Genomic DNA, 11,577 nt, shown 5'->3' on the forward strand with positions numbered 1-11,577 from the left:
CTATTAGTGGTAATTAATGTCCTTACATTCGTCAACCATAGGGATCTTAATATACATCCTCGTAATAAAATATATATATTTATAAGTATATAGTCTTTAGAGTAATTCTCCTTAGGCCAGTGCTTGGAGTAATGCTACATTACTCCCTTATATAGATATAACCTAACTTTGCCAGTGCCAAGGTATCTTAGGACATACGATATATATATCTAAAGTTTCGAGAGTGTCTGCACGTTCTAGTACCGTATATGAACGGCAACCGAAACATCATTTTTGGTGATGTGGAGGTGGCCGTGGTAGTATGCGTGCTGGAACGTGCAGGCAGGCGATAGTTGTCTTATCTCGCATTCAGAGGTCCTAGGTTCGATACCAAGCAGAAACCCAATATGGAGCGAATTATTGATATGCTTGTTTAGCGGTAAGGTTGGAATAGTCCTAGTACTATTAGTGGTAATTAATGTCCTTACATTCGTCAACCATAGGGATCTTAATATACATCCTCGTAATAAAATATATATATTTATAAGTATATAGTCTTTAGAGTAATTCTCCTTAGGCCAGTGCTTGGAGTAATGCTACATTACTCCCTTATATAGATATAACCTAACTTTGCCAGTGCCAAGGTATCTTAGGACATACGATATATATATCTAAAGTTTCGAGAGTGTCTGCACGTTCTAGTACCGTATATGAACGGCAACCTGATGTGGAGGTGGCCGTGGTAGTATGCGTGCTGGAACGTGCAGGCAGGCGATAGTTGTCTTATCTCGCATTCAGAGGTCCTAGGTTCGATACCAAGCAGAAACCCAATATGGAGCGAATTATTGATATGCTTGTTTAGCGGTAAGGTTGGAATAGTCCTAGTACTATTAGTGGTAATTAATGTCCTTACATTCGTCAACCATAGGGATCTTAATATACATCCTCGTAATAAAATATATATATTTATAAGTATATAGTCTTTAGAGTAATTCTCCTTAGGCCAGTGCTTGGAGTAATGCTACATTACTCCCTTATATAGATATAACCTAACTTTGCCAGTGCCAAGGTATCTTAGGACATACGATATATATATCTAAAGTTTCGAGAGTGTCTGCACGTTCTAGTACCGTATATGAACGGCAACCGAAACATCATTTTGGTGATGTGGAGGTGGCCGTGGTAGTATGCGTGCTGGAACGTGCAGGCAGGCGATAGTTGTCTTATCTCGCATTCAGAGGTCCTAGGTTCGATACCAAGCAGAAACCCAATATGGAGCGAATTATTGATATGCTTGTTTAGCGGTAAGGTTGGAATAGTCCTAGTACTATTAGTGGTAATTAATGTCCTTACATTCGTCAACCATAGGGATCTTAATATACATCCTCGTAATAAAATATATATATTTATAAGTATATAGTCTTTAGAGTAATTCTCCTTAGGCCAGTGCTTGGAGTAATGCTACATTACTCCCTTATATAGATATAACCTAACTTTGCCAGTGCCAAGGTATCTTAGGACATACGATATATATATCTAAAGTTTCGAGAGTGTCTGCACGTTCTAGTACCGTATATGAACGGCAACCGAAACATCATTTTGGTGATGTGGAGGTGGCCGTGGTAGTATGCGTGCTGGAACGTGCAGGCAGGCGATAGTTGTCTTATCTCGCATTCAGAGGTCCTAGGTTCGATACCAAGCAGAAACCCAATATGGAGCGAATTATTGATATGCTTGTTTAGCGGTAAGGTTGGAATAGTCCTAGTACTATTAGTGGTAATTAATGTCCTTACATTCGTCAACCATAGGGATCTTAATATACATCCTCGTAATAAAATATATATATTTATAAGTATATAGTCTTTAGAGTAATTCTCCTTAGGCCAGTGCTTGGAGTAATGCTACATTACTCCCTTATATAGATATAACCTAACTTTGCCAGTGCCAAGGTATCTTAGGACATACGATATATATATCTAAAGTTTCGAGAGTGTCTGCACGTTCTAGTACCGTATATGAACGGCAACCGAAACATCATTTTGGTGATGTGGAGGTGGCCGTGGTAGTATGCGTGCTGGAACGTGCAGGCAGGCGATAGTTGTCTTATCTCGCATTCAGAGGTCCTAGGTTCGATACCAAGCAGAAACCCAATATGGAGCGAATTATTGATATGCTTGTTTAGCGGTAAGGTTGGAATAGTCCTAGTACTATTAGTGGTAATTAATGTCCTTACATTCGTCAACCATAGGGATCTTAATATACATCCTCGTAATAAAATATATATATTTATAAGTATATAGTCTTTAGAGTAATTCTCCTTAGGCCAGTGCTTGGAGTAATGCTACATTACTCCCTTATATAGATATAACCTAACTTTGCCAGTGCCAAGGTATCTTAGGACATACGATATATATATCTAAAGTTTCGAGAGTGTCTGCACGTTCTAGTACCGTATATGAACGGCAACCGAAACATCATTTTGGTGATGTGGAGGTGGCCGTGGTAGTATGCGTGCTGGAACGTGCAGGCAGGCGATAGTTGTCTTATCTCGCATTCAGAGGTCCTAGGTTCGATACCAAGCAGAAACCCAATATGGAGCGAATTATTGATATGCTTGTTTAGCGGTAAGGTTGGAATAGTCCTAGTACTATTAGTGGTAATTAATGTCCTTACATTCGTCAACCATAGGGATCTTAATATACATCCTCGTAATAAAATATATATATTTATAAGTATATAGTCTTTAGAGTAATTCTCCTTAGGCCAGTGCTTGGAGTAATGCTACATTACTCCCTTATATAGATATAACCTAACTTTGCCAGTGCCAAGGTATCTTAGGACATACGATATATATATCTAAAGTTTCGAGAGTGTCTGCACGTTCTAGTACCGTATATGAACGGCAACCGAAACATCATTTTGGTGATGTGGAGGTGGCCGTGGTAGTATGCGTGCTGGAACGTGCAGGCAGGCGATAGTTGTCTTATCTCGCATTCAGAGGTCCTAGGTTCGATACCAAGCAGAAACCCAATATGGAGCGAATTATTGATATGCTTGTTTAGCGGTAAGGTTGGAATAGTCCTAGTACTATTAGTGGTAATTAATGTCCTTACATTCGTCAACCATAGGGATCTTAATATACATCCTCGTAATAAAATATATATATTTATAAGTATATAGTCTTTAGAGTAATTCTCCTTAGGCCAGTGCTTGGAGTAATGCTACATTACTCCCTTATATAGATATAACCTAACTTTGCCAGTGCCAAGGTATCTTAGGACATACGATATATATATCTAAAGTTTCGAGAGTGTCTGCACGTTCTAGTACCGTATATGAACGGCAACCGAAACATCATTTTGGTGATGTGGAGGTGGCCGTGGTAGTATGCGTGCTGGAACGTGCAGGCAGGCGATAGTTGTCTTATCTCGCATTCAGAGGTCCTAGGTTCGATACCAAGCAGAAACCCAATATGGAGCGAATTATTGATATGCTTGTTTAGCGGTAAGGTTGGAATAGTCCTAGTACTATTAGTGGTAATTAATGTCCTTACATTCGTCAACCATAGGGATCTTAATATACATCCTCGTAATAAAATATATATATTTATAAGTATATAGTCTTTAGAGTAATTCTCCTTAGGCCAGTGCTTGGAGTAATGCTACATTACTCCCTTATATAGATATAACCTAACTTTGCCAGTGCCAAGGTATCTTAGGACATACGATATATATATCTAAAGTTTCGAGAGTGTCTGCACGTTCTAGTACCGTATATGAACGGCAACCGAAACATCATTTTGGTGATGTGGAGGTGGCCGTGGTAGTATGCGTGCTGGAACGTGCAGGCAGGCGATAGTTGTCTTATCTCGCATTCAGAGGTCCTAGGTTCGATACCAAGCAGAAACCCAATATGGAGCGAATTATTGATATGCTTGTTTAGCGGTAAGGTTGGAATAGTCCTAGTACTATTAGTGGTAATTAATGTCCTTACATTCGTCAACCATAGGGATCTTAATATACATCCTCGTAATAAAATATATATATTTATAAGTATATAGTCTTTAGAGTAATTCTCCTTAGGCCAGTGCTTGGAGTAATGCTACATTACTCCCTTATATAGATATAACCAATTCAAGGAAATTCAAGGACGAATGTGTGGGCAAGCCCATCAACGAGTTCGTGGGGCTGAGATCCAAAATGTACTTGATTGTGGTAAGACCTTTGGTGGAGTCGTAGTATCTGTGAAAAGATGTTAAGAAGGCTAAAGAAGTCTCGCATGTGCAACACTATGTCAAGCACAACATGTATCAGTAGTTTCTTCGGCAACGACTTGAGTTCGCAGCCGTGGCAAATCCAGTTCGGTCAACAAAATAACATTACATGGGTTTACATTGTTACAGGAAAGTAAGTTTGCAACCCGCTTGATAGCAAACAATGGATTTTCCCTGACGAAATCATCACTTACGCGTACGGGTATCACGCGGTTGACGTCCTTGGACGCGCGTGACAGTAGGTCTTGCTGGTAAGTCTGTGCTAGCGGGGAAAGACTAGTAATTCCTCTAGCACAAATGGCCTACTTTTCGGAAGCGCCATTCGCAGAGGAGAATTTATCGACGCTGGCTCAAGATGGTAGCGCGTTGCTCACCACGGAATGTCGATTCGGTCTGAGATCGTAAACCTATCGACGAATAATAATGGGTCAGCAAAACGACGTTGTTATCCTTCCAGCTCCCAAGCGGAAATCAGACACCGAACCAAACGATCTCCGATTAAGTTTAAACGGGTAGCTGCGGATTTAAAGTTGCTTTGTAGGCGACACTAACCTTTGAATTGAGGCAACGGGTTTTAAACCAATGATACATGAAGTTTGATTATTCAACACTGCTATGACCGACCCAAGCTACGTCACTCACTCGAAGGAAATAGTTTAAAAATTCATCAACAGTTTCTGAGCGTACTCGTGCCCACTGATTATTTAATAGTTTCACTAGTGTACGGCTGAATCGTTCCACAATGGCTTGATCGCAATGAATTTTGACATGTCCACAAAGAACTAGCACATAATGTTTCGCCAAAATTCAGCATGGCTGGCAAATATTCTTTGGCTGGATCCCAGAGCCATATCCGCGGTCAAGTTAGCGATCCACTTTACATAATACGTTTAAACGTGTCGGCTACACTTGTTAAATGTTTGGACGTCGGCGATTCTGCTTTCTTATATCTGCTGGCCCCAAATTCGATGGTTAGTGAATATTTGTATGTGTGTCTATTAACCCAATCGTGTGGGAAAAACACGATTTCAACCTGGAGAATTTCTTTGAGGTTTAATACATTGGATCATATACGGGACATTTTGCTGTAAGCGTGTAAATAAATTTGCCCCAGTGCTTATGTGACCAGCTACGCTCTGGACATTTTCGATATAACTTTTTACACTTGCTGACTTTTTAACGCCTCCTTCACCGTTCCAAATATCCGCACAGACTGTATGACGCCAATTTCTTGTCCATGTTTATTATATCAATGTACTTTGCCTTCAAGTGCAATCTTAGCCTTGATGATTCCTTTGACAATTCATTTGGCGATTCTTTCTCCGAGTGTAGGACTGATAAGATTTAAGTCATAGAGGAGATCCACGTAAGCTTTTTGACGCGCACGGAGCAGCAGGGGGGGCGAATCCGACATTTTGTCCAAACGTCATTTGGCTTAATTAATACTTTCTGCACTCAGCGGATCCGGTGTCGTCAGCGCCTGGTAAAAAAAAAACGACGTCGTCGTCGTTGTCATCGTCGAGGGGCCAAATCGACAATTGTCCGGGCGTCATTTGGTTTAATTAACACCTTCTGCGCGCCGATCCCCAGCGTCGTCAGCGTCCGGTAAGCACATTGACGACCGCGTCGATGTCATCGCCCCCCTGCTGCTATGATCTTACAAACAGAGTGATCACTAACTCCTCCTCTTGCAGATCAATTAGATTATTTGACTGATCGGCAAGTCTGAAATTAATTCTCGTTAAGAGCCGATTATGGCATCGCATATAGACCGGATTAATCGGACTCTCAATGATCAAAAATCCCGGAGGGGCTGTTGGTGAAAACGAATAAAGGATATACCCCTGTTGAGCTTGATTTGATTGCTTGGTATCCACCTGGTAACTCCCTTCGATAACATCACACACCAGATTGATTGCTATCACCGATGCAATATTTACGTTATATGGAGCAATATGCCTACCACCATCTCCGTTATCGTATCTGAGGATAGTTGATGGGGGGGCGTCCGCGGGTGGATTCTTAGGCCATCCTAGTATGGTTCTTATTGAACTGTTATAAATATCAACCATATACCCCGGTGTGCTTATTTCAATCGTCGACGATAACGTCGGTTCATGAACCGTAATAGCGATTTTTGACTCTTTTCCTGTGATCGATTTTATCCTGCGTTGAAATTCTCCATTGATTTGTTCTATTTGGTATGACCCAGTTGGTATTGTAACCTCCTTCCAGTCTGGGGTCCCATCGGGTTTATTTGTCCATGCAAAAACCAGCGAGTTATTAGGTTGTTGTCCGTTAAATGCGTCCGCTCGGATATTAGGCCAACTGTGATATACTCGCAATTTTGCCAGCGCTATTTCCTTCACTGGAACCGGCGATGGGAAGTTCACACTGAATTCGGGTTTCGTTGACGTTATCGATATCATATTTGTTTGTACCGGAGTGGTGTTCTCCGCGATCCGCTGAAGTAATTGAAACCCTTCGGGGTTCAGCGACATTATTATTATTCGTTGTCTTTAGTGTCTAATTTTAACAACCAGGTGGTTCCGGCTTCCAGTTGAAAATCCTCGATTTTTGACATCGCGGAGCTATACAACTGGACCATCGTGGAGAATTCAACATCGGATATGAACAAATTATCAATCGATAACGAGATCAACCCGGATAATTTCGAGTACGCGTCGGATACTATTTGATGTTTTACTGTATACTCGTCGAGTTTTTTCTGAAAACACGATGATATCGTTTTAGTGATTGCGTTGGCGACTCCAGCAATTGTTGTCATCGCGGAGATAGCGATTGGAACAGCGATCCGGGCTATCGTGGTTACCGTGGATAAAATAACACCGGTACCGGCTACTATACCCGACACCGAGTACACGACCGCGTCGATGGTGGTTATTTTTCTGCGGTATTTTTTTATTTTTGCGCGGTATTGTTCGGAAAGCGTTTTCAAATTCGCGGAGAATTCTTTTGCGGTATCGAATCGATATTGATGTGACGTCGGTGATACCTCTGATTCAATTACCCTGGTGGTCATTTTTATTTTAAAAGAGCTAGTGTTTTTAATTAATTAGACTCGCTACAAATTCCACATACCATGTGATGTTTGTCCTAAATAGACTGCTATCAACGGCCTTAATTATAAACCGTTCAATTGTATCCTTGTTAATGCTTGTTGACACTGTATTGTTAAACCCGGATGAACTCGACGATGATATACTAAACTGCATCGCCGAAATCAATGTCAATCGATAAATGCCCTTAACAGTTGCGGTAATATCTACTGTATTCTGTGTAGGAGTCCAATCGAATGATCCATGCCGAATTGTGTATACTGTGTTGATGATGTTCTCATGAGGGATTTTTATTTTTTCGAATTGCTCTGCTACTCTCGGTAGTCCGTCTTTAATCGCTTCAACATCAGTTCTGATTGTTCCTATTTCCTGTGTATGCCCGTCTATACTTTTTTTGTTCGCTGCAACCCTAGTAACGAGTATATCTATTTCCTGTATATGCGCGTCCACATCTTTTTTGTTGGCTGCAACCTTAGTAATGACTGTATCTATTTCCTGTGTATGCGCGTCTATATTCCTTTTGTTCGCTGCAACCTTAGTAATGATCGTTCCTATTTCCCCTGTATGCGCGTCTATATTCCTTTTGTTCGCTGCAACATCAGTTTTGACTGTTTCTATTTCCCCTGTATGCGCGTCTATATTTCTTTTGTTCGCTGCAACATCAGTTTTGACTGTTTCTATTCTCCATCCATGCGCGTCTATATTATTCTTGTTCGCCACAATATCAGTTTTGATCGTTCCTATTCTCTGTTCATGCACGTCTATACTTTTTTGTTCGCTACAATATCAGTTTTGATCGTTCCTATTTCCCCTCCATACGCGTCTATATTCCTTTTGTTCGCTGCAACATCAGTTTTGATTGTTTCTATTTCCCCTGTATGCGCGTCTATATTTCTTTTGTTCGCTGCAACATCAGTTTTGATTGTTTTTATTTCCCCTCCATACGCGTCTATATTCCTCTTGTTCGCTGCAACATCATCTTTGACTGTTTTTATTTCCTGTCCATTCGCGTCTACATTTTTTTTGTTCGCTGCAACATCATCTTTGACTGTTTTTATTTCCTGTCCATACGCAGTGATATCATTTATAGTTGTTGTAATCTCATCCAGCTTGGTATTTTTTTTACCAAAGAATTTATCAAAGTTGTTATCGATCCTGTTAACATTTTTTCGTAACGTGTAAAATTGGCCCGACAGCGTTGTAAACTCCGAAATAGTAGTTTTTATCCCCGCAAGATTCGGTTCGGTTACCGTCGGGGTCCCGAAAAAACTAGCGGTAGTGAGCTGTATATCGGTGATAGATTTTTTCACCTGCGCGTCAAGTTCGGTCACCGATTTATCCAACCTTGTAAAACCGTCTCGGATTAATGTTATCGTCGATAGATGTTCACCCGGTTTGAGTCGTCCGTCGCTGGTATACAACGCGATAGTGTCCTCGGCGGCATCACGCCGTCGTGTTAAAACGTCATCCAGCGACACATTACTGGATTTCAATTTACCCTGGCGGTCTTGAAATACAACTATTTCACCTGGGTCAACACTTGTTAAATTCAACGTATCAGCGATTTCATCCTCGATTAGTTTTTTTATGTCATCGGTGGCGAGCGTTTCCGTGGGCTTTTTCAGCGCCGAAACCGGTCGTCCCCAAATATCAATCATCGTTATTGTAAAAAAAAACGGCGTTTCTAATTAACCCGCCGGGCCTCTACGACCCCACTAGTGTATTCGTTTACAACCACATGAGGTGGTTTCCGCGATGATGAAATCGCCGCGAGTACGTTCAATACTTCACGGCCGCATATCGGCGGGTCGCTTAACTGCTGTGTTGGCAACGTGGAATAAAAAACCCGGGCTGAACACGTCCGGATATACCGCATGAACTCGTTCGGCGGGGCTAACCCGTATGAATCAAAATAGACGATCGCACGCGGATCAATCGCGTATGCAACCCAATGAGTTCCCGCTCCGGAGGACCCATCGAGGTTAATTATGCCGGTTTCAATATTCCTTGGTGCCGCCGGTAATTGATCCCTCATAAAAACACCTCTGAAGTTTTTTATCGCTAGCGCGTCTGCGGTGTCTATTAAATCAAAATTAGACATGGGAGTCATAGACTCCTGAGTCAATAAACGGTTCCCGGTAGTCTTAGACCCTTTCCCGAGTACCATGAATACGGGGTTCCCGGTAGTCTTAGACCCTTTCCGGCCACGGATCGTTTTTTTTTATAGCCTTTCCCGGTTGCCTTCTTCAATGCCATCCCCGCCGCGGTACCAACGGCTCCTAACGCAGCCGCCTTAGCCACTGCTGGGGCCGCCGCGGCAATCAATGCCGGAATCGCGGCTAACAATGGAAATATCCCACCGGTCTTTTCCATGTCTTTGATCGCTGCGGCCGAGAAATCTATTTGAACACCCTTTTTATTCTTCATCGCATTATTGAAATGTTTTATTTGACGCGCCGTCAACGATATCTTATGATTACCACCTGTCATCTGTGACGGCTTCAGCGTTATTGTGGTCCCGCATTGTTTAGCCGACTTTGATCGTAATTTCTTGACTTGACCATCAGTCAACTCTACACTGACGACACTATACGACATTTATTGTAAACGCGTTTGTGCTTTCAATTACATGTTTTCCACTGGTGCATCAATGATTCTCATTCGTCCACCAACACCTTCCAACAGCATTGATTTATCGCTGAGAATGACAGCAACCGCTCTGTAATTAACACCAACCGGGGCTATACGAGCTCGGAAGTGTATATCAACGACGGATTGTCTCGTTAAATCAAGATGTTCCAACGAAAAATAATAAATCGGATACAGCTTTTTAAAATCAAGTTGTGATATTTGCAAACCAGTGTCGACGTTTTGATCACGACCCATATATGACAGCAATCGATGGTACACACGTGCGATATGGTTGTCGCCGTAATTAAGCTGTATATCCTCGGATGGTTCCTGTTGTCCGTTTATTCTCAGCGAAACATCCCTGACTCCTAATTGATCAAATATCATATGGCTGTGTTCTTGATTACCCAATCGCCCCCTATTCTGTAGTGCTATAAATATATGACGCGGGGCTGAAACACCCTGTTTTGATGCCAAGTGCCATGTAAACGTATCGGCGACGTTATCCTCTTTAGCATCAGTTGTTACCGCTAGCCAACTCAACAACGATTTCCCTCCCTGTTCCATAAATGATAACAATCGTGCTTCCGTGGTAACTGATGGAGTCAGCACCGGCATCCACAATGCCATTTTAGTTAAAACGACTTTACCGGCAGCGACGCCAGCAGCATGCCATATTGCATTGTTATCATCGCCCCTTCGCGTGAGCGCGATTGTATGCTTAGCCCCATAGATAACTTTTCTGACATTTCTGCAGAATCCAAATATGTGATGGAGTGGAATCGCGCATGAAAACTGTCGGCGTGGTTTTTGCAACATCCCTACTCGTGCTGCGAATCCCATATTGTAATTATCGTTAAGACTTTTTATAACAGTGAAATCAGTGCCTGGTTTTGCTCTGCGATCTGGATTGGTTGCTTCAACCTGGTCAACTGTGGTATTTTCTTTTATTAGCACGTTAACGTACTGAAAATGGTCAGCGTTATCGGTGGTGTCCTTCGCAAACATCATAGATGGGCCCGCCGATCTCGTATAATCGTCCGAGTATCTCGCTAACCCAATTATCGTCGTTGCAACATCAACCTCGCGTTCTATTGATTCAATTTCTCGCCCGTCAATAAGATATCTGGCGCTCTCAAATAACGCCATGATACCGTTGTTGACGAAACCAACTCGAACACGATCGTCATCTGCGTATGGTGCATTATCGGCAGCATTTGTCACGAGTTCTCCCTCAATTTCGATAAACGCTTCACATGGCAGAAAGTATCTACTGGTATCTTGGACTTGAAGTTCAATTCGCGATCGTAGGTCAGGTTGCGCTGCATAATAAGAATAAAATTGATAATCACGGACAGAATCATCCCTGCGCACTGGGGCATCCATATCAAACGCGGGATCAGCGGTTCGCGCAAACATTTTATTATTTATCATGTTGATGTTTTCAATTGCGATTTTCTTTGAATTCTGTTTAAGACCACTCTCCCGCTATTGTGTTCATGGGCGCGTTGGTGGATGACTGAGCCGCCAACGACTCTAGTTTTTCTTCCACGGCGTTATTTATTACTTTACTGACATTTGCAGGCATCACCGTCGTTGATGGCATCACCGGTG

The sequence above is a fragment of the Sinohyriopsis cumingii genome, chromosome 19, assembly GCF_028554795.1.
Source record: "Sinohyriopsis cumingii isolate HCF-2022 chromosome 19, ASM2855479v2, whole genome shotgun sequence".
NCBI classification, from domain to species: domain Eukaryota; kingdom Metazoa; phylum Mollusca; class Bivalvia; order Unionida; family Unionidae; genus Sinohyriopsis; species Sinohyriopsis cumingii.